Here is a 26,011-nt window from a genome sequence, read left to right on the forward strand (position 1 = left end):
TACGTTGGTGGCAAACAAGCATCCGGCTCACATGATGGTAAGCAGTCAACGTAGCCTATGGATGCCTGCAACTTTAGAGTTGTTACATGCGCGTTGCCGACTGCAAAAAGGTTCAATAAGTTTTTTCTTTTTTTATATACCACGTCGGTGGCAAACAAGCACACGGCCCGTCTGGTAGTGAGCAGTCACCGTAGCCTATGGACGCCTGCAATTTCGAGATGTTACATGCGCGTTGCCGATCGTTGAGATGTAGACCGTGACGTTCGAAAACAAAAAGTCGTATGTGACTGTAAACTTCCATTCACCGTAGAATTTGACAGATAGAGAGAGTTTGAATTAAGTATTGTAACCTTAGTCAGATAATGAAGCTTATTTGAAAGATTATTAACTCTAAGTACTAGAAATAAAGTAGATTTTACTAATGCTGTAATTCTGTAATGCGACATGGTCATGAAACTCATGCGATGTTGGGGGTATACTCTTCAATCTTTTCAATCGGAATGGTCAGAGGTCAGAGTTCAGAGGTCAGAAAGTCCGTGAGGGACAGAACATACGCAAAGTGACGAAATTGAAAACACGTTTTAATATACCTGACAACATATCAAGCATAACCTACGTAACTTGGTCGGGTTATTTGTTACCTAACATAAACCATACTAAATTCACTGTGGGGAATTAAAAAAAAATGTGAGAATGTGACAAGGACAAACAATAATAACGCTTTCTCTGCTACTCCTACTGAAAGATTACATAAGACTATCTCGTTTGGTCATTTCCCCCTCCCCCTCCCCCTCCCCCCACCAGTTCCAATTATAATATCATAAATGAGATCACAATACCTGCAACCTGTAACTGACGCATACGCTTTCTAAAATTAATTAAAAAATCAGAAAATAACAATGGAGTACGTCATTGAACTCGTTGCGAGGCTGTGGTTTAGTAACAAGGGGTTAGGGTACAATTATAAATGTGGAGATAGCGACGAAACAAATATTGCATTCATCTCATCAATCGAGGCGCTGGCACCTGACGTGGACATTTACAAGTGGGAGGCGGCCCGGATCGATCTCAAGAAGCTGATCAAAGAACTTCTGGAGGAGAGGAGCATCCTTCAGTTACACTCGGGATACCATGCGGAGGGGCTTTTGCTGGAGGTGCTAAGAAAACACAACATTAGATCATTCCTCTCCGTGCCTCTTAAACAGAAAACTTTAATCTGGAAAGACGCGGGGGTGTGGTTCGTAGAGGTGACCAACCCGAAAATCATCAAGAGAACTTATGTGTTTTTTGACTTCGAATAAGTGTACGTCTGTGTATGTCTGAAATAAAAAAATGTTTAAAAGTGAATGACTATTTATTTATTTACCAATCATTTAGGTATTTTATAATGTCCCAATGCGAGTACAAAAAAAAATGCAAAAGCTGGTTGTTCAAAATTCGTTGTTAATTTAATCCCTTAGTTTTCTAATGTTTTTGATGTGAGAACTTTTTTAGCGGCGCTGGGCACTTTCCGAGGTGGGGGAAAAAATGATAAACTCGAGACAGCGATCACGTGATCGTAACATTTAGATGGCCACTCAATTAGATGGCAATTAAATCAATAAAGAAAAACTCAATGACATTACATGAAAAAGGTTTTAATCTTGTACGTACTGAAATACGAGGATCTCACAGTTACATTCAAACTTTATGTCACTCAGATATAATTCAATAAAGCTACATTTTGATGAAATCGCTAATAAAAGTGAACTCTATGTACTGGTGAATAAAACTCAAAATATCATGATCAAATATATTTAGATGCGAGATCTGCAAGGTAACTTTACAATTGCTATTCGAATTTTAAAGAATTAACTGTACAAATTTGAATTTTAAACAAGCTCACTGACCAGCAATTTCGGACTAAAGTTTTTCAATAGAAAGGAGGATACATAGTGCTGCAGACATTTTGGCCTAGTCATTGAGTTTTCACTTCTGTCGGCACTCCCGGAGTGCAATCCGTTGTTTTTTTGTAGCTATAATAGCAACGACTTTTAGCAATATAGTATGCCATATTTACTTCAAAGTTCATTGTCTTCGAGATATTCGACATCAAGTTGAACAATTTTAGGCCAACAACCTGGTTTTCAGGCCATAGCTTTTGTGTTAATTATTTTAAAATTTACATCTCTGACCAGTTTTTAGAGACGTCAAAGACAAACCCAAATATGCAGATTTCGTACATGTAAGATCCTTCACAGCAATCCAGCTACGAAAAAAGTGTTATTTTTAGACAATGTTTAAAAAAATCATAAAAAAATAAGTATTCATTAGTTTCAAAATCCGGTAGACAAGAATGGAGATTAAAGATTGAAGAATCGGTAGCCATTTGTCTTATAATTCTATCTGAAGTGTAAATGTAGAAGTAACGGCTCAAACCTTGTCAAATATCGATGAAAACCGCGGGGAGCCCCTTAAGGTGAGGTTGTGTAGAGCAATGTTTCAGAGTTACTAAGCGTGTATCATCATCGTCGTTAAAAATATATCAAGTTCGATTTCAAACAAAAACAAGACCTAACCTAATCAAAGCAAGTGCTATACCATCTACATATTATGCATAGTAGGTTCTGCCATCTTGTGGGTCCCATTGGAAGTATAAACGTCACATTTACGTCTCGCGCCAAAAATCAGATGGCTCCTATGCTGTATAGTTCATGCATGCTCCCTATTGTCAGTTCAGTACGGTGGCGCTTAAGCAATGTCAATGTGAAAACAAATCCGTTTAAAATTACAAGGAGGGATTTCATATCATCGCTAAGTAGGCGAAAGTGTGTCTGTCTGTCTGTTTGTCTGTTACCTCTTCACGCTTAAGCCGCTGAACCGATTTAGTTGAAATTTAGTATAGAGATAGTTCGAGTCCTGGGGAAAATCAGGGATATCATTCCTGAAGAGAGTGCAAAGGCGGGTGGAATTGAAAGGGTTAATGGCATTGCCTAATAATTGAAGTAAGCAATGAGCATATTGAATGATTGCTATTAGCATTATCCAGGCGCTATACCTACTTTAGCTGCTGTCACTAATTCCACGCAGACGAAGTCGCGGGCAAAAGCTAGTATTTCAATATTTTCGCTAGGATTTTTTGATTGTTTAGTACAAAAATCAACTTTACTTAAATGTAATAAGGTTGACATCTGTTGCGGGGTAGCAGAACTTCTGTGATTGTAGCTCAACTATGCGACGCTAGATGGGCTACTCGTATCTTCAAAAATAAAAAATCGTAGATGCAATTTCGACATAATTTCCTTTACTGTAAAGTTCAAATTATTGTAATGGGCTAGGGCTCATAGGATAATCTCTTTCGAAATAAGAAAATATGGTCAATCATCCTTTAGATAGCGTTGCGTTTGTAGTAGTGTGCATGTTGACGACATAGGTTTCCAGACCGCAGGGAAGCATCATATATTTGTTAATGCCTGGAAGATTGAGGCCTGTCTGCCCATGCTAATGCTAGCTCTGAGCTTATTGAATTGCCTTTCTTGGAACTCTTCAACGTACTTTCGGTCATTGGTTCATTTGTCTTAGAGTTTGGTAAAATGACATTCGGTGTATATGTTCAGTGGGCATGCTAAGGGTTATATTTGCAAAAACCCAGGTGTTGAGTTTGGTTAATGCTTGAGAGCTCCATGTGCATTTGGCCTGTTTAGTGTCCATATTATGCAGACGCACTGCTTGCCACCATTTGAATATTGTCTTTAGAGCTCTTTGCATTAGGTTGGATATCGTGTGGAAGAAGAAGTTTTGGGTAGAAACGATGTTAGACTAATAATGGACTGACGGATATAGGCTGTCAGTAGTCCTTTTTCCCTGCTTTTGCTATGAAGTTTACCTTGACCCGAGTCCAATTATCTGGTACGATTCACCACGCGAAACTTGCTCTGAATATTATGGCCAGATGCAGATTGCTGTAAAAGCGCCGCTGATTTAAATCAAAAAGTTTGGTCTAAAGATGTTTCTTGCTATATTCCAGTCGATATTGCGTGCCACTGTGGATTCGAGGATTCCTATGGGCGCAAAGCTGTGTTTATTACTGGTTGAGTATGAACCGGGGAAGTGGGTGTCTCTGAGCAAGTTCCTCTTCCGTGTTCATAAATGTGCCATCTAGTGTTTAAGGAGACCGAGATAGTTGGTTGGTGTCTTGGAGAGTATTATGTAAGTTCATGCTCCTTTATGAGTTTGGGCAATATCAGGAGGCACCCCGTACGATTGCCCTGTCTAGACGGAACCTTCTCCATTATCTTATTTTTGCCTCCCATATTTGTTCTGTTGTGATCTGTTCTGTTCTAACCTGATCTGTTATGATCTGTTCTGTTGTGACCTGTTCTGTTGTGACTTGTTCTGTTGCCGCGCGCACCCGAGTTGCATACATTGCCATTGTTAGTAGCTCGGTACCACTTACAGGGCTAGCGGGTCTTATTTGAAATGTTCTTTGTCTTATGAGCAGTTGTGTTAAAGTCTGTCACAACCCTACTGTGTTCTTATGCGGTGTCTGCATTAACGCATATATCAAAGGCGTCGGTTCACTGTTACTTTTTATACTGTGGTTCCGTCTAGACAGGGCAATCGTACGGGGTGCCTCCTGATATTGCCCAAACTCATAAAGGAGCATGAACTTACATAATACTCTCCAAGACACCAACCAACTATCTCGGTCTCCTTAAACACTAGATGGCACATTTATGAACACGGAAGAGGAACTTGCTCAGAGACACCCACTTCCCCGGTTCATACTCAACCAGTAATAAACACAGCTTTGCGCCCATAGGAATCCTCGAATCCACAGTGGCACGCAATATCGACTGGAATATAGCAAGAAACATCTTTAGACCAAACTTTTTGATTTAAATCAGCGGCGCTTTTACAGCAATCTGCATCTGGCCATAATATTCAGAGCAAGTTTCGCGTGGTGAATCGTACCAGATAATTGGACTCGGGTCAAGGTAAACTTCATAGCAAAAGCAGGGAAAAAGGACTACTGACAGCCTATATCCGTCAGTCCATTATTAGTCTAACATCGTTTCTACCCAAAACTTCTTCTTCCACACGATATCCAACCTAATGCAAAGAGCTCTAAAGACAATATTCAAATGGTGGCAAGCAGTGCGTCTGCATAATATGGACACTAAACAGGCCAAATGCACATGGAGCTCTCAAGCATTAACCAAACTCAACACCTGGGTTTTTGCAAATATAACCCTTAGCATGCCCACTGAACATATACACCGAATGTCATTTTACCAAACTCTAAGACAAATGAACCAATGACCGAAAGTACGTTGAAGAGTTCCAAGAAAGGCAATTCAATAAGCTCAGAGCTAGCATTAGCATGGGCAGACAGGCCTCAATCTTCCAGGCATTAACAAATATATGATGCTTCCCTGCGGTCTGGAAACCTATGTCGTCAACATGCACACTACTACAAACGCAACGCTATCTAAAGGATGATTGACCATATTTTCTTATTTCGAAAGAGATTATCCTATGAGCCCTAGCCCATTACAATAATTTGAACTTTACAGTAAAGGAAATTATGTCGAAATTGCATCTACGATTTTTTATTTTTGAAGATACGAGTAGCCCATCTAGCGTCGCATAGTTGAGCTACAATCACAGAAGTTCTGCTACCCCGCAACAGATGTCAACCTTATTACATTTAAGTAAAGTTGATTTTTGTACTAAACAATCAAAAAATCCTAGCGAAAATATTGAAATACTAGCTTTTGCCCGCGACTTCGTCTGCGTGGAATTAGTGACAGCAGCTAAAGTAGGTATAGCGCCTGGATAATGCTAATAGCAATCATTCAATATGCTCATTGCTTACTTCAATTATTAGGCAATGCCATTAACCCTTTCAATTCCACCCGCCTTTGCACTCTCTTCAGGAATGATATCCCTGATTTTCCCCAGGACTCGAACTATCTCTATACTAAATTTCAACTAAATCGGTTCAGCGGCTTAAGCGTGAAGAGGTAACAGACAAACAGACAGACAGACACACTTTCGCCTACTTAGCGATGATATGAAATCCCTCCTTGTAATTTTAAACGGATTTGTTTTCACATTGACATTGCTTAAGCGCCACCGTACTGAACTGACAATAGGGAGCATGCATGAACTATACAGCATAGGAGCCATCTGATTTTTGGCGCGAGACGTAAATGTGACGTTTATACTTCCAATGGGACCCACAAGATGGCAGAACCTACTATGCATAATATGTAGATGGTATAGCACTTGCTTTGATTAGGTTAGGTCTTGTTTTTGTTTGAAATCGAACTTGATATATTTTTAACGACGATGATGATACACGCTTAGTAACTCTGAAACATTGCTCTACACAACCTCACCTTAAGGGGCTCCCCGCGGTTTTCATCGATATTTGACAAGGTTTGAGCCGTTACTTCTACATTTACACTTCAGATAGAATTATAAGACAAATGGCTACCGATTCTTCAATCTTTAATCTCCATTCTTGTCTACCGGATTTTGAAACTAATGAATACTTATTTTTTTATGATTTTTTTAAACATTGTCTAAAAATAACACTTTTTTCGTAGCTGGATTGCTGTGAAGGATCTTACATGTACGAAATCTGCATATTTGGGTTTGTCTTTGACGTCTCTAAAAACTGGTCAGAGATGTAAATTTTAAAATAATTAACACAAAAGCTATGGCCTGAAAACCAGGTTGTTGGCCTAAAATTGTTCAACTTGATGTCGAATATCTCGAAGACAATGAACTTTGAAGTAAATATGGCATACTATATTGCTAAAAGTCGTTGCTATTATAGCTACAAAAAAACAACGGATTGCACTCCGGGAGTGCCGACAGAAGTGAAAACTCAATGACTAGGCCAAAATGTCTGCAGCACTATGTATCCTCCTTTCTATTGAAAAACTTTAGTCCGAAATTGCTGGTCAGTGAGCTTGTTTAAAATTCAAATTTGTACAGTTAATTCTTTAAAATTCGAATAGCAATTGTAAAGTTACCTTGCAGATCTCGCATCTAAATATATTTGATCATGATATTTTGAGTTTTATTCACCAGTACATAGAGTTCACTTTTATTAGCGATTTCATCAAAATGTAGCTTTATTGAATTATATCTGAGTGACATAAAGTTTGAATGTAACTGTGAGATCCTCGTATTTCAGTACGTACAAGATTAAAACCTTTTTCATGTAATGTCATTGAGTTTTTCTTTATTGATTTAATTGCCATCTAATTGAGTGGCCATCTAAATGTTACGATCACGTGATCGCTGTCTCGAGTTTATCATTTTTTCCCCCACCTCGGAAAGTGCCCAGCGCCGCTAAAAAAGTTCTCACATCAAAAACATTAGAAAACTAAGGGATTAAATTAACAACGAATTTTGAACAACCAGCTTTTGCATTTTTTTTTGTACTCGCATTGGGACATTATAAAATACCTAAATGATTGGTAAATAAATAAATAGTCATTCACTTTTAAACATTTTTTTATTTCAGACATACACAGACGTACACTTATTCGAAGTCAAAAAACACATAAGTTCTCTTGATGATTTTCGGGTTGGTCACCTCTACGAACCACACCCCCGCGTCTTTCCAGATTAAAGTTTTCTGTTTAAGAGGCACGGAGAGGAATGATCTAATGTTGTGTTTTCTTAGCACCTCCAGCAAAAGCCCCTCCGCATGGTATCCCGAGTGTAACTGAAGGATGCTCCTCTCCTCCAGAAGTTCTTTGATCAGCTTCTTGAGATCGATCCGGGCCGCCTCCCACTTGTAAATGTCCACGTCAGGTGCCAGCGCCTCGATTGATGAGATGAATGCAATATTTGTTTCGTCGCTATCTCCACATTTATAATTGTACCCTAACCCCTTGTTACTAAACCACAGCCTCGCAACGAGTTCAATGACGTACTCCATTGTTATTTTCTGATTTTTTAATTAATTTTAGAAAGCGTATGCGTCAGTTACAGGTTGCAGGTATTGTGATCTCATTTATGATATTATAATTGGAACTGGTGGGGGGAGGGGGAGGGGGAGGGGGAAATGACCAAACGAGATAGTCTTATGTAATCTTTCAGTAGGAGTAGCAGAGAAAGCGTTATTATTGTTTGTCCTTGTCACATTCTCACATTTTTTTTTAATTCCCCACAGTGAATTTAGTATGGTTTATGTTAGGTAACAAATAACCCGACCAAGTTACGTAGGTTATGCTTGATATGTTGTCAGGTATATTAAAACGTGTTTTCAATTTCGTCACTTTGCGTATGTTCTGTCCCTCACGGACTTTCTGACCTCTGAACTCTGACCTCTGACCATTCCGATTGAAAAGATTGAAGAGTATACCCCCAACATCGCATGAGTTTCATGACCATGTCGCATTACAGAATTACAGCATTAGTAAAATCTACTTTATTTCTAGTACTTAGAGTTAATAATCTTTCAAATAAGCTTCATTATCTGACTAAGGTTACAATACTTAATTCAAACTCTCTCTATCTGTCAAATTCTACGGTGAATGGAAGTTTACAGTCACATACGACTTTTTGTTTTCGAACGTCACGGTCTACATCTCAACGATCGGCAACGCGCATGTAACATCTCGAAATTGCAGGCGTCCATAGGCTACGGTGACTGCTCACTACCAGACGGGCCGTGTGCTTGTTTGCCACCGACGTGGTATATAAAAAAAGAAAAAACTTATTGAACCTTTTTGCAGTCGGCAACGCGCATGTAACAACTCTAAAGTTGCAGGCATCCATAGGCTACGTTGACTGCTTACCATCATGTGAGCCGGATGCTTGTTTGCCACCAACGTATTATTAAAAAAAAAAAAAGTCTGGGCCTTTTTGCAGTCTGCAAACTACAAACTACATTTGATAACCAAAAGAGACAAAATCAACCGTAAATAAGTGTGCTAGAAACCCTAAATACTACATGAGCAGGGGGGCCGGAGGTGTCCCCTGTCGAGGTTTTCCTGAGGGTCTAATGATAATAATGATGATGATGATGATGATGATGTATAGGTTTCAAAAGTCTGAACTTGCAAGCGTCCAAAGGCTACGGTGGCTGCTTACCATCAGGTGAGCCGGATGCTTGTTTGCCACCGACGTAGAATATAAAAAAAAAAAATCTGGATCTTTTTGCGGTCGGTAAACTACAAACTCCATACATTTGATAAGCACAAGCGACAAAACCAACCGCAAATAAAAATGCATCCGTGGTAACAATAGAATTCGCAGGCGTCCATGGGCTACGGTGACTGCTTACTGTCAGGTGGGGTCGTCTGCTTGTTTGCCACTGACGTGGTATTAAAAAAAACGCCGATATAAGCCTCATATTTTAAAACAAAGTTATTGAATCTTTGGGCAGTCGGCAGCGCGCTTGTATCCACCCTGGAGTTGCAGGCGTCCAAAGGCTACGGTAACAACTTACCATCAGACGGACTGTATGCTTATTTGCCACCAATGTGGTATAATAAAAGAAAAACCCCTTTACGGTCGGTAAACTACAAACTCCATACATTTGATAAGCACAAGCGACAAAACCAACCGCAAATAAAAATGCATCCGTGGTAACAATAGAATTCGCAGGCGTCCATGGGCTACGGTGACTGCTTACTGTCAGGTGGGGTCGTCTGCTTGTTTGCCACTGACGTGGTATTAAAAAAAACGCCGATATAAGCCTCATATTTTAAAACAAAGTTATTGAATCTTTGGGCAGTCGGCAGCGCGCTTGTATCCACCCTGGAGTTGCAGGCGTCCAAAGGCTACGGTAACAACTTACCATCAGACGGACTGTATGCTTATTTGCCACCAATGTGGTATAATAAAAGAAAAACCCCTTTACGGTTGGTAAACTACAAACTCCATACATTTGATAAGCACAAGCGACAAAACCAACCGCAAATAAAAGTGCATCCGTGTAAACTATAGAATTCGCAGGCGTTCATAGGCTACGGTGACTGCTTACTGCCAGGCGGGGTCGTCTGCTTGTTTGCCACTGACGTGGTATTAAAAAAAACGCCGATATAAGCCTCATATTTTAAAACAAAGTTATTGAATCTTTGGGCAGTCGGCAGCGCGCTTGTATCCACCCTGGAGTTGCAGGCGTCCAAAGGCTACGGTAACAACTTACCATCAGACGGACTGTATGCTTATTTGCCACCAATGTGGTATAATAAAAGAAAAACCCCTTTACGATTGGTAAACTACAAACTCCATACATTTGATAAGCACAAGCGACAAAACCAACCGCAAATAAAAGTGCATCCGTGTAAACTATAGAATTCGCAGGCGTTCATAGGCTACGGTGACTGCTTACTGCCAGGCGGGGTCGTCTGCTTGTTTGCCACTGACGTGGTATTAACAAAAAACGCCGATATATGTCTCATATTTTAAAACAAACATGATGGGCCTTTTTGCAATTTCATAGCGGATGTTTTTGGAACTAACTAGCGGTGTCCACTGACGAGGCGCCACTAGCGACATCTATATTGTTAAGCGAATCGATAGTCTGTCAAGCCGGATATGTCAGAAGCAATGTAAAGCAAACTAAAGTATGGTAACCCTAGGAAACGAACAAAAGGCAGGAATGTACATCGAACAGCGATGAAATGTAAACAAAACAGTTCCACAGATAAGATATAAATGACACACGATTTTCGAACTATTCAAACGTAGTGTTGGTAGCCCACGATTTTTCAAATTTGCCGCCTTTTTCTACTGACTAGATTTGCTTGACCAAGATTAATTAACTTACCATGAACCCCCTCTGACTCTGCGGACTTTTTTAGAAATACTCAGACGGCTGCTCATCTATACATATCATAGCGGATGGTTTTAGAACTAACGTTGCGCATACATACAGTCGCCCTCTGGCGGGGAAAGTTTAGAACTAACGTTGCGCATACATACTGTCGCCCTCAGGCGGGGCTAGCGGGGATTTTTGGAACTAACGTTGCGCATACATACTGTCGCCCTCTGGCGGGCCTGGCGGGGATTTTTGGAACTAACTAGCGGTGTCCACCGACGAAGGCGCCACTAGGGATATCTATTCATTTAAGCGATTCAACAACTCACATACAAAGTGGAGACATCTATTCATTTCATAGCGGATGGTTTTGAAACTAACGTTGCGCATACATACTGTCGCCCTCTGGCAGGAGAATTTTAGAACTAACGTTGCGCATACATACTGTCGCCCTCAGGCAGGGCTGGTGGGGATTTTTGGAACTAACGTTGCGCATACATACTGTCGCCCTCTGGCGGGGGCTTTTTAGAACTAACCTTGCGCATACATACTGTCGCCCTCCAGCGGGGCTGGCGGAAATTTTAGGAACTAACGTTGCGCATACATACTGTCGCCCCCAGGCAGGGCTGGTGGGGATTTTTGGAACTAACGTTGCGCATACATACTGTCGCCCTCTGGCAGGAGAATTTTAGAACTAACGTTGCGCATACATACTGTCGCCCCCAGGCAGGGCTGGCGGATAATTTTGGAACTAACGTTACGCATACATACTGTCGCCCTCAGGCAGGGCTGGCGGGGATTTTTGGAACTAACGTTGTGCATACATACTGTCGCCCCCAGGCAGGGCTGGTGAGGATTTTTGGAACTAACGTTGCGCATACATACTGTCGCCCTCTGGCGGGAGAATTTTAGAACTAACGTTGCGCATACATACTGTCGCCCCCAGGCAGGGCTGGCGGATAATTTTGGAACTAACGTTACGCATACATACTGTCGCCCCCAGGCAGGGCTGGTGGGGATTTTAGGAACTAACCTTGCGCATACATACTGTCGCCCCCAGGCAGGGCTGGTGGGGATTTTTAGAACTAACCTTACGCATACATACTGTCGCCCCCAGGCAGGGCTGGTGGGGATTTTTGGAACTAACGTTGCGCATACACAGTGGCGCCTCTAGCGGGGAGTAGAGTGAACTAACCAGCGGCGCATACATACTGTCGCCCTCCGGCGGGGCTGGCGGATATTTTCGGAACTAACGTTGCGCATAGACAGTGGCGCCTCTAGCGGGGAGTAGGGTGAACTAACCAGTGGCGCCATCTAGCGGCGACCTTTGGAACTAACGTTGCGCATAGACAGTGGCGCCATCTAGCGGGGAGTAGGGTGAACTAAATTGTCACTACCTTGCGCATACATACTGGCGCCCTCTGGCGGAAAAGTTCTGGTCCAAAACCGGTACAAACACACTACTAATGTTTTCTTTTAAGATCTAAAATAAGTTTAGGACTTCAATCACCCGTAATACACGTGAGAACATCAGAGACACCAAATCACCTTGAGTTGTCTCACCTTGAGATCCCCCGGATGATTTACTAGGTATCTGTTTACATCGATTCCAAAAATAGCCAAGAACATGTTTGTTTACGCAGTTTATCTAAAACTGGCCGAGAGGGTAAAATTCTTCCGAATATGAATCATTCTTCTCCTTCGCTTCATTAACCGACACGGAAAGTTGGAGCCGTACTCGTAAGATGAATGCGCTAAACTTTGTGAATTCCATCAACTATCCAGCAAATTTCACTGAAATTCAAAAGTTACGGAGCCTTATTCTGATATGAACCATTAATCATTTTATTAATTTATTTTGTACAATTAACCTACAATTAAATTAACGAATGAATGGGGTAGGTATATAATAAGACCTTAAAAAAATGTAATGTACATCTTTAAAACATAATTTATACCTTTCAAGATTTAATTTAATTTTGTCCCACACATTACAGGCAATATACAATTCACTGTATAAAGGCAACAGTTCTTGTTAACCTTTTTCTCGTATATCAGAATAGCGAGCCAGGAACATATTAGATTTATTGCCGACGGCAGCCAAGTTGCCGCAAATATTTCAACTGGTTGGCAGTACTGAAAAATTAACTCTACTTGTTGATAGTGTGTGGTTTGTTTATTGTTTAAGACATGTGTGTTATTGTTTTTATTTGTGAATACTCTTTTACAATGGCAAGGGGTGACTTACAGTTATTTTTAACTACATTATAATTTGTTTAATTTATCTGTATTATTTGGGAAGAGTCAAGTCATTTAGTGTAGACAAATACTTAATATAACTTTAACATTATTTTTGACAGAATATGAGTTTTTTTACATAATTATTTTCTGCGTCGTGGATTGAATGCGAAATATTTATCCAACTTCCGTAACCTAACGTAGCTTACCATCAAATGAGACTCTTGTGCAAAGTAAGTACATGTATTGTAAATAGCTACAAGAGCTACAAGGGCCTTACAATTCTAATTGGACTTCTGGTTCTCAGAAACAACAATCTTGCAGAGAAAGAAGTATCTTTACTTCCTGTCTTTCTATATAATGGGCACGATAACTACAAACACTGCAATGTTGAATCACAATGTAAACTGCAGTCCTTATATCATAATAAGCATCTTGTTGTGACATTCATAGGGCAATTAATTCGGTAGAGCAACAAAATATATCTTGACTACCTCAAGTAGGAAAGAGCGAAAAATATAGTATAATAGCTAGGACATCTATTAGGTTATACTAGAACTCAGGTGTTTATAAACTTATCCTTTTTTTTACTATAAACTTAGGTCATTGAATGACCGTTATTGAATGTTTAGATAAAGTAATCCTTATTTGTGTAAAAATGTCCTATAATATTTATTTATTTTATTTATTTAAGTAATTTAAAAGTAGGAACATCGAGCATAGGTACTTAAATTTTAGGTGAATCAATTTTTGATTGTCTGATACCTATATATATTAAAAATATGTGTACGTACTCCATTTTTAAAGAACACCATAAAATACTCTAGTCCCTCTAAAAACCTAGTTTTTTGTACATAGAAATGGGATGAATTAATTTTCAATCAGTAAACGTTTAAAACGTATGAGGTTTAATAGCTGGAATTACTGGATTAAGGTCCCTTAAAATCCTCGCCCTAAATTATTATGGCACGGATTAATTTAAATTAAAATAGTTTTGTGCTATAAGGGCTTGTTTACCGCCCTATAATAATTATTTAATTGTGCTGAAAAGTGATGATACCCCGGTTGTATGGATAGCTATAGAGATAAGTACATACCATATTACCCCCTTATTCATAAAACTTTACGGGCCTGATTTAGTTAAATTATGTTTTATCCCTTTCTTACAAATACATAAGTCAAAATGACAGATAAAGACAAACGATTATTAATTAATTGAGGTTACAAACCTCGTGCGTTTATGAATAAGGGGGATAGAATGTGACTTATATACATAATATTTAATAAAATATTCCAGGTCCAGTCTGTAGTAAATTCAACCCATATTTTAGGAAAAAGCTAAGCTTTAATAATAAATACTGTAAATTTTCGCTTACTGAATTGAAGATGTAATAATGGTGACTTACAGGCGTATTCGGGTAACGAGATAATTACAAGATTAGAGACGAACTAGAGATTTTTGGGATCTACATTAGATATCGACTAGATGTGACTTGGATATCTATGTCATAACTTGTGGAAATCGTTCAAGAGGACGTCCAGAATCGCGGAAATGTCAAATTTGACATATTTACCTTACAAATATCTTTATATTATCCATATCGTAACTTCTTGATGTCTAATAGATATCTAATTCATTTTCCGAATCGAGCCGTTAGCTGAAATCAAAATAACGATTTTCAAATAAATAGTCCACTCGATCCAACGATATGTGCTGTAAAGAAAATCAAAAGCAACTCGAGTGATAAATGCTGCATGGATATATTGGGATTCTGTAGCAAATTGCTTTGTCGGAATCCATTTAAGAGCGGTAAGAGCTACCGCCCGATAATCGCCAAGGAGACGCTGTAATCGGTTTCAACGGGGTCCCAGCTATTTTATAGAAACAGGAAGCAGCATTAAACTTGTTTCAGTAGGAAGTCATATGATTACAATCAAAGTTTATCAAAGTCTACATTAGTAAAAAAATGCTCGTATCAAAAATTTGCAGTTCTTTATGGAATGACAATCGCCACCGCCATTTTTAACACTGATGTGGTTAGGTAGTTAACAGTTAAGAAAAAAACAATACACTCTTTTTGTTTGGGCAGTCGTGTAAAAACGCTTTGTTTGCCTGATTGCCGTTCACCAGTTTCTGTGATATTCTGATATCCTGGTGCTCTGTCAATTTGATGGACTGATCAACCTCAATCAGCAGTGAAATATGAAATTTACCATACAATAAAATATAATCAGTTTTAACCAGACAGTTTGTTGCAACTGACCCTAAATAAGTCAAAACAAAAAAGGTTTGTTGCTTAACTCAAGGAGTCAAGGAGTAGTAAGTAGTGTTTGTTCCTTTCGCAGTTTCTCAAAGGTTAGTTAGATGAGATCCCTTTTAGGGATAATTTCGCCTTCGCATATATAAATATATATATATTTCACTTTGTTTAGTGTTTTATGTACATACAAAATTATAAATTCATCAATATTTGAAAAACTGTCAGTTATTTACATCCCCATAGTTAAAGTTTCAGCTTAAATCTGACCTGAATAAACTTTGTTCCAGCTTAGATTAATTACAGCCGCGTGGAATATAAAAATACAGCGGCAAAATTCCCGTCTAGTGATATCACATTTTAATTACTTTTTAACTGTCCGCGGGAGATACTCGTATTTAAGTTTTATTTACGTTAAGACGCATAATTATTCGCATTTTCCTTGCGTCGCAAAATGTTCTCATTAAAACTTTAATTAATTCATAAGTATTAAAATGAATATGCATTTACATGAGGCTTTAAGGAAGATTTCATCGTTGTTAAGTAGGTACCATTGTTGGGATATTATTTAATTCGTCTATTAGGTATATATGTTCATGAAATCCATTACTTACACCTATGTCTTTGTTAATACCTATATGTCTATATTGAGTATATTGACCCATGAGTTCTGTTATCCCACAGAAATAAGAGTGAGTTATCCATATATGTATGTAGGTCCTAATGGGTAAAGCGTTACGGTTTGTCCTGAAATGAGATAATTCAATAGTTTTGTTTATGTACATATATATAATTAACCTAATCTAATTTACTTGATAATACAATTATTTAACTACAGTGTAAAGTGTTCTAAAAGCGTTAATACCTGGATGATATTATTATCTAAAAATAAATAAAACTCCCTTTGATCCCCGTCGTCTTCTTTTTGTTTATTCCCTTGGGTGACCTTATGTTTACTTATAAGTTTTATTTTAACTTTACGAGTAACCTACTTCTAACGGTCTAAGTTTATACACAGAAAGTCAAGTAAAAAGTATATGTACCAAATTAGAATGGATATCGCTTTTATTAAAACCTACGACATTATTTTACGTACGTAATGAACTTATTATATTATACCTCTTGAAGCTGTAACTGGAAGTTGCATAAAGAATTTTCTATTGAGAGATTGCTTTGTAGCGCCTAATAATAATTACAGCTCTAGAGAGCTTAATTAGTTAATAGTAGAGGACTCAGCGCACGGGAACTTCAAGTACACTTTATTAGCTCTGCTTCAAATAGATGAAAAACGGAGTTCCTAGCGGAGTTCTATTACTACTGAGATTACTTTGTGATCTTATTGTTGAACATTTCCATAAAAACGAACTTGCGCAGTCTGTTTTTTTTGTAAAGAAATTCTTTGTTAGTCATATTTTTATATTTCAACTTTTGTCTAAATAAATAAATTGGCGTGAAGTGGCGCAGAATAGGGCAGAGTGGCACTCTCTTGTGCCAGAGGCCAAGATCCTGTTTGGGTCCCTGAGCCAGTGATGTATGTATGTATGTATGTGTGTATGTATGTACCTATGTATGTATGTATGTATGTATGTATGTATGTACCTATGTAAATCAATTGGGAATCAAAGAAAGTAAATTTGAAAAGTAAACATTCAAGATTGTAACTGATTATATTCTAGCTGATATTACATTAATTTATGTTACTAAATTACGAGTAAAACGATCTCCAGCTCTAAAAATAAAGACCTTTGAACTGAGTCACTTCTGATTCAGTGAATTGGCCAAAGTAACTATGTACTATCTGTCTTGGTTTAGATTTAGGTGCTCAGCTATTTAATACATAGGTATCTAAATATGTATGGAGTTAGCTGAAGCTAAGCATTCCTACAGTACATGGCTATTTTTTATTGAATACATAACTTTAGACAAACTACTTTAAGGGTTTTGAGATCTATACGAATTACGCATACTTAGAGATCGCTTTCATACTGGTTAAAGCGTACCTGTGAACTCTGTAAGTAATAGCTATAACAGCTTAGATCAAAGAAGCAAATTCCCTTTCCCCTGCAAAACTATTCTACGTCTCAAGTTAAAAAGGACGTAAGTACATTGCAAATTAAATACCGAATAAGTCCTTTTTCATGGGGACGGAGTATTCATCTCTCCTTTGAGCCGCCTTAACTCGATTCAAGATGGCCACGAACCCGCATCAAAGATATTATTATAATTTAAATTGTTCCAATGGATCGTCTGGTTTTAGTTTTTACATTGCATTACTTTGAAAAAGCGCTGACATAATTTACTTTCTTTCTTCTTGTATAGAATCACCTATTTTAAAAATACTTATAGGGACCGTGCGCGTTAGAGGGTCTGCCGTCTTTTGGCCTGAATTGGTAACATATGTACAGCTTGGCAAAAAAGAGTAGAAATTAAAAAGTGGCAACATTGTAGTATCGTCCCTTTCAAACCAATATATATAAGAAAAGGGACGACACTACAGTGTTGCTACTTTTTAGGGTTCCGTACCCAAAGGGTAAAACGGGACCCTATTACTAAGACTTCGCTGTCCGTCCGTCCGTCCGTCCGTCCGTCCGTCCATCCGTCCGTCCGTCTGTCACCAGGCTGTATCTCACGAACCGTGATAGCTAGACAGTTGAAATTTTCACAGATGATGTATTTCTGTTGCCGCTATAACAACAAATACTAAAAACAGAATAAAATAAAGATTTAAATGGGGCTCCCATACAACAAACGTGATTTTTGACCAAAGTTAAGCAACGTCGGGAGTGGTCAGTACTTGGATGGGTGACCGTTTTCTTTTTGCTTTTTTTTTGTTTTTTTTTTTGCATTATGGTACGGAACCCTTCGTGCGCGAGTCCGACCCGCACTTGCCCGGTTTTTAATTTCTACTCTTTTTTGCCAAGCTGTACACATGTACATTGCCAAAACAAGTGCTACCATCTACCGTTCTCGTAGGTACGTTTCCTTGTGCATAGTAAAATCTATTTTTTCTTTCCGTAGACTAAAATGACATTCCACACTATGGAATTGTAAGATTCATTAAAATTACTAATTATTAGAAACAGATTTAATGAAATAAAGAGTTGAATAATCATTGGTAATCTATAATTTAATAAATTTAAAAGTAACGTGATTGATAGTTGACCTTTGTAAATAGAAGGTAGTTGGAAGAAAGAATAAAAGACGACTGGCATGGCGGTTAAGGGGCATTCGGTTACGGGCAGAGGTGAAGGGAGGACGATTGTGAAGTGAGAGGATTGGAGATTGAACTGTAACGGAATATTGTGATCAAGAAATATATTGCTGTTATGAAAGAAGGAATTTTTATTATACATCAGAAGTGGTAAGTACCTACAAGTCACTATGGTATTCCTGATATTAATATTAGAACTGATTGAGTTAAATCTTAATTACCCAATTAATTTGTTACAATAGTAACAGTGGTGTAAAATTATTATGATTATATACCTATACATATATTAGTAACACTTATATTGGTTGTTGTTTAGTTGAAATTAATTATCATTTCATATTTCCTATGTTAGGAAGTTTATGTTTAACGGGCGCTTAGAAACAAAGACACCGTTAATTTTATCAAGAACAAAATAATTGGGTAAACCCATTTCGGCATATTCGTTCACTCGAGAGCAATTATACTGCAAGTTTTCTCTTCAAGACCAACAGTTAGGTTTTTTTTAGTGTTTGCTGTAATGCCTATCCATAATATAATTAAAGCATTCGTTACATCGCGGGTAGCGTGAAACCTTTGGAACACCGTTTTATTTTGAATAGTTCGGATACGTTTATGATTATTTACAGATGTAGATCGAATTCTTTTAGTCTATGTATGTACCGCTTATTTGGTTACAACTTTTACCATATTTTCAATATATCACTTATCAATACGTCAGTATTATATAACGGGGTTAAGTGTTTTCGAAATTATAAACTACTCAGACTGTAAATAAGTAGGAATGATACTTTTACTGGTAGTTACCGACCCGCCGACCTGGCCGGGGTTACAATCGCTGTCGCTTCGACAACGAAAAGCATTATGTCTCTATATCACTCTTCCATATTAGCGCGACAGTGACAGTTGCATTCCGTTCGCTACGGAGCGTAAGCGATTGGCATCTTGGCTACGCGGCCCGTTTCGTATTCCGGATCCCGTTTCTGGATTTGGGTCCGTGCCGGATACTGGAACCGTGCCGGATGCATACCCGATTTGTGCCGGATGAGTTCCGGATCCATGCTGGATTCGTACCGGATCCGTCCCGGACTGGTGCCGGATTGGTACCGGATCTGTGCCGGATTGGTATCGGATCAGTGCCGGATCCCGAATTTGTTCTAGATTCCTTTTCTGTACCAGTTCTAGAATTTTCTCGTTTCGAAAAGCCTGTGTTCCGGATCCGTACCGGGATAGGGATCTGTTTTAAACGTCCCGCATTTAGACCCCGGAAGCAGTAAATAAATAAATAAAACAGTTGAATTTAGCTTAATAAGAACAATTTATATTTGTCTACTATTAACAACCCAAAGATTTAGAACTCTTCCATTGCTGGTGTTGTTTTCGAGTTCCAGACTATGGACCATGAGGAAAAAAAAAAACATCCAGGCGGCGCACGAAAACTCCTGAGCGTGACCGAAAATCGAAATCTGATGATGGACAAGAACGTCGAAGCCGAAGTCGCAGGGAACAACAGGCGGAGTCGCAACCGGCGAAGCCGCAGCAGCGGCAGACACGGCCGAGGCAATGAGAGATGGCTTCGAAGATCAACACGGAAGGACAACGGCCAGGATCGCTTTCACGTGGAAGCCGCACAGGACAGGAACGGATGGCTTGTATATCTTTGTCGTCTTCAGTTGTAGATTTTAATAGATGTCGTTTATTGCTTAAACTGCGAATATTTTGGTACAGTATCCTTGGTTTTAAGAAGTTCGTTGCAAAGCTCTGCTGATTGCTGTTGATCAATTCGTCAATTGTGGTTGGTGCAACTGACGCTTAAGTGGCAAGTAAATAACGATATGATGAAAATACCTACATATGATGATAAGTATAATATTATCGAATTATAAAATTTCTGGATTATTTTAATTAATGAGTTACGGATTAATGAGTTACGGATTAATGAGTTACGGATTAATGAGTTACGGATTAATGAGTTACGGATTAATGAGTTACGGATTAATGAGTTACGGAGTAATGAGTTACGGATTAATGAGTTACGGATTAGTGAGTTACGGATTAATGAGTTACGGATTAATGAGTTACGGACTAATGAGTTACGCATTAGTGAGTTACTGGATTGATCAGTTACTGGATTGATCAGTTACTGGATTGATCAGTTACTGGATTGATCAGTTACTGGATTGATCAGTTACTGGATTAATCAGGTACTGGATTACTGGATTAAGCAGTTAATGGATTATAGAGTTAATGGATTATAGAGTTAATGGATTATAGAGTTAATGGATTATAGAGTTAATGGATTATAGAGTTATTGGATTATCGAGTTATTGGATTATTCAGTTGAGTTATTGGATTATTGAGTTGAGTTTTATTGAGTTGAGTTATTGGATTATTGAGTTGAGTTATTGGATTATTGAGTTGAGTTATTGGATTATCTAGTTGAGTTATTGGATTATTCAGTTGAGTTATTGGATTTATTCAGTTGAGTTATTGAATTATTCAGTTGAGTTATTGGATTATTTAGTTGAGTTATTGGATTATTTAGTTGAGTTATTTGATTATTGATTTGAGTATAGGATTATTTAGTTGAGCTATTGGATTATTTAGTTGAGTTATTAGAGTATTTAGTTGAGTTATTGGAGTATTTAGTTGAGTTATTGGATTATTGGACTATTGAGTTATTGGATTATTGAGTTATTGGATTATTGAGTTATTGGATTATTGAGTTATTGGATTATTGAGTTATTGGGTTATTGGGTTATTGGATTATTGGATTATTGGATTATTGGTTCATTGGATCATTGGTTCATTGGATCATTGGATCATTGGATCATTGGATCATTGGATCATTGGATCATTGCATTATTGCATTATTGAATTATTGAATTATTGAATTATTGAATTATTGAATTATTGAATTATTGAATTATTGAATTATTGAATTATTGAATTATTGAATTATTGAATTATTGAATTATTGAATTATTGAATTATTGAATTATTGAATTATTGAATTATTGAATTATTGAATTATTGAATTATTGAATTATTGAATTATTGAATTAGTGATTATTGAGTTATTGGATTATTGAGTTATTGGACTATTGAGTTATTGGATTATTGAGTTATTGGATTATTGAGTTATTGGATTATTGAATTATTGGATTATTGAGTTATTGGATTATTGAGTTATTGGATTATTGAGTTATTGGGTTATTGGATTATTGGATTATTGGATTATTGGATTATTGGATTATTGGATTATTGGTTCATTGGATCATTGGATTATTGGATTATTGAATTCTTGGATTATTGAATTATTGGATTATTGAATTAATGGATTATTGAATTATTGAATTAGTGAATTATTGAATTATTGAATTATTGAATTATTGAATTATTGAATTATTGAATTATTGAATTATTGAATTATTGAATTATTGAATTATTGAATTATTGAATTATTTAATTATTGAATTATTGAATTATTGAATTATTGAATTATTGAATTATTGAATTATTGAATTATTGAATTATTGAATTATTGAATTATTGAATTATTGAATTATTGAATTATTGAATTATTGAATTATTGAATTATTGAATTATTGAATTATTGAATTATTGAATTATTGAATTATTGAATTATTGAATTATTGAATTATTGAATTATTGAATTATTGAATTATTGAATTATTGAATTATTGAATTATTGAATTATTGAATTATTGAATTATTGAATTATTGAATTATTGAATTATTGAATTATTGAATTATTGAATTATTGAATTATTGAATTATTGAATTATTGAATTATTGAATTATTGAATTATTGAATTATTGAATTATTGAATTTTTGAATTATTGAATTATTGAATTATTGAATTATTGAATTATTGAATTATTGAATTATTGAATTATTGAATTATTGAATTATTGAATTATTGAATTATTGAATTAGTGATTATTGAGTTATTGGATTATTGAGTTATTGGACTATTGAGTTATTGGATTATTGAGTTATTGGATTATTGAGTTATTGGATTATTGAATTATTGGATTATTGAGTTATTGGATTATTGAGTTATTGGATTATTGAGTTATTGGGTTATTGGATTATTGGATTATTGGATTATTGGATTATTGGATTATTGGATTATTGGTTCATTGGATCATTGGTTCATTGGATTATTGGTTCATTGGATCATTGGATCATTGGTTCATTGGATCATTGGTTCATTGGATCATTGGATCATTGGATCATTGGATCATTGGATCATTGGATCATTGGATTATTGGATTATTGAATTCTTGGATTATTGAATTATTGGATTATTGAATTAATGGATTATTGAATTATTGAATTAGTGAATTATTGAATTATTGAATTATTGAATTATTGAATTATTGAATTATTGAATTATTGAATTATTGAATTATTGAATTATTGAATTATTGAATTATTGAATTATTGAATTATTGAATTATTTAATTATTGAATTATTGAATTATTGAATTATTGAATTATTGAATTATTGAATTATTGAATTATTGAATTATTGAATTATTGAATTATTGAATTATTGAATTATTGAATTATTGAATTATTGAATTATTGAATTATTGAATTATTGAATTATTGAATTATTGAATTATTGAATTATTGAATTATTGAATTATTGAATTATTGAATTATTGAATTATTGAATTATTGAATTATTGAATTATTGAATTATTGAATTATTGAATTATTGAATTATTGAATTATTGAATTCTTGAATTATTGAATTATTGAATTATTGAATTATTGAATTATTGAATTATTGAATTATTGAATTATTGAAATATTGAAATATTGAATTATTGAATTATTGAATTATTGAATTATTGAATTATTGAATTATTGAATTATTGAATTATTGAATTATTGAATTATTGAATTATTGAATTATTGAATTATTGAATTAAAGAATTAAATAATTAAAGAATTAAAGAATTAAAGAATTAAAGAATTAAAGAATTAAAGAATTAAAGAATTAAAGAATTAAAGAATTAAAGAATTAAAGAATTAAAGAATTAAAGAATTAAAGAATTAAAGAATTAAAGAATTAAAGAATTAAAGAATTAAAGAATTAAAGAATTAAAGAATTAAAGAATTAAAGAATTAAAGAATTAAAGAATTAAAGAATTAAAGAATTAAAGAATTAAAGAATTAAAGAATTAAAGAATTAAAGAATTAAAGAATTAAAGAATTAAAGAATTAAAGAATTAAAGAATTAAAGAATTAAAGAATTAAAGAATTAAAGAATTAAAGAATTAAAGAATTAAAGAATTAAAGAATTAAAGAATTAAAGAATTAAAGAATTAAAGAATTATTGGATTATTGAATTAAAGAATTATTTGATTATTTAATTAAAGAATTAAAGAATTATTGGATTATTGAATTAGAGAATTAAAGAATTAAAGAATTATTGGATTATTGAATTAAAGAATTATTGGATTATTGAATTAAAGAATTATTGGATTATTGAATTAAAGAATTATTAGATTATTGAATTAAAGAATTATTGGATTATTGAATTAAAGAATTATTGGATTATTGAATTAAAGAGTTAAAGAATTATTGGATTATTGAATTAAAGAATTAAAGAATTATTGGATTATTGAATTAAAGAATTAAAGAATTATTGGATTATTTAATTAAAGAATTATTTGATTATTTAATTAAATAATTATTTGATTATTAAATTAAAGAATTATTGGATTATTGAATTAAAGAATTATTGGATTATTGAATTAAAGAGTTAAAGAATTATTGGATTATTGAATTAAAGAGTTAAAGAATTATTGGATTATTGAATTAAAGAGTTAAAGAATTATTGGATTATTGAATTAAAGAGTTAAAGAATTATTGGATTATTGAATTAAAGAGTTAAAGAATTATTGGATTATTGAATTAAAGAGTTAAAGAATTATTGGATTATTGAATTAAAGAATTATTGGATTATTGAATTAAAGAATTAAAGAATTATTGGATTATTGAATTAAAGAATTAAAGAATTATTGGATTATTGAATTAAAGAATTAAAGAATTATTGGATTATTGAATTAAAGAATTATTTGATTATTTAATTAAAGAATTAAAGAATTATTGGATTATTGAATTAGAGAATTAAAGAATTATTGGATTATTGAATTAAAGAATTATTGGATTATTGGATTTTTGAATTAAAGAATTATTGGATTATTGAATTAAAGAATTATTGGATTATTGAATTAAAGAATTATTGGATTATTGAATTAAAGATTTATTGGATTATTGAATTAAAGAATTATTGGATTATTGAATTAAAGAATTATTGGATTATTGAATTATAGAATTATTGGATTATTGAATTAAATAATTATTGGATTATTGAATTAAAGAATTAAAGAATTATTGGATTATTGGATTTTTGAATTAAAGAATTATTGGATTATTGAATTAAAGAATTATTGGATTATTGAATTAAAGAATTATTGGATTATTGAATTAAAGAATTATTGGATTATTGAATTAAAGAATTATTGGATTATTGAATTAAAGAATTATTGGTTTATTGAATTAAAGAATTAATGGATTATTGAATTAAAGAATTATTGGATTATTGAATTAAAGAATTATTGGATTATTGAATTAAAGAATTAAAGAATTATTGGATTATTGAATTAAAGAATTAAAGAATTATTGGATTATTGAATTAAAGAATTAAATAATTATTGGATTATTGAATTAAAGAATTAAAGAATTATTTGATTATTGAATTAAAGAATTAAAGAATTATTTGATTATTTAATTAAAGAATTAAAGAATTATTTGATTATTGAATTAAAGAATTAAAGAATTATTGAATTATTGAATTAAAGAATTAAAGAATTATTGGATTATTGAATTAAAGAATTAAAAAATTATTGGATTATTGGATTTTTGAATTAAAGAATTAAAGAATTATTGGATTATTGAATTTTTGAATTAATAGATTATTGAATTAGTTATTTGCTATGGATGGAGGCACGGATATATGGTAATGATAAAAAAGACGGAAATAGAGGATGTTATGTTGTGATGAGACACGTTTGTGTCATGAGAGTGATTCAGTAAGTAGCACATTAAAAAAATAAAAATGGAATCAAAAAAAAAACAAGAGAAATAATGTGCTACACGTAAAATTTGATTAAAAAAATGGTATGTTGTGAGACACGTTTGTGTCATGAGAGTGGAAAAAAAACGGAATAAAAAAAAAACACGAGAAATAATGAGTAAAAAAAAAAAAACATAGCAGTCGAATATGTTAAGTAATGTACTTTATATGTATTGATGCATAAAAAAATATGATATATTGTTGTATAATTATTGAATAGAAACTTATATATTTAGATGGATTTATTGGATTTGAAATTATTATGCGAAGATATAGATTAATTCAATAAATAATAAGAAAAATGTATATAGACAGACAAAGAAATTGTATTAAATGGGTAATAAAGCATTAA

General features: G+C 34.6%; 1 protein-coding gene across 1 annotated transcript in view; it reads right to left on the minus strand.

Moving 5' to 3' along the window:
• LOC134668317 (Kv channel-interacting protein 1-like) overlaps positions 1-26,011 on the minus strand; it is a 252,474-nt gene that overhangs the window by 161,715 nt on the left and 64,748 nt on the right. The gene's annotated exons all lie outside the window — the stretch shown is intronic.

Source organism: Cydia fagiglandana, chromosome 10, assembly GCF_963556715.1.
Source record: "Cydia fagiglandana chromosome 10, ilCydFagi1.1, whole genome shotgun sequence".
In the NCBI taxonomy this organism is placed as follows: Eukaryota; Metazoa; Arthropoda; class Insecta; order Lepidoptera; family Tortricidae; genus Cydia; species Cydia fagiglandana.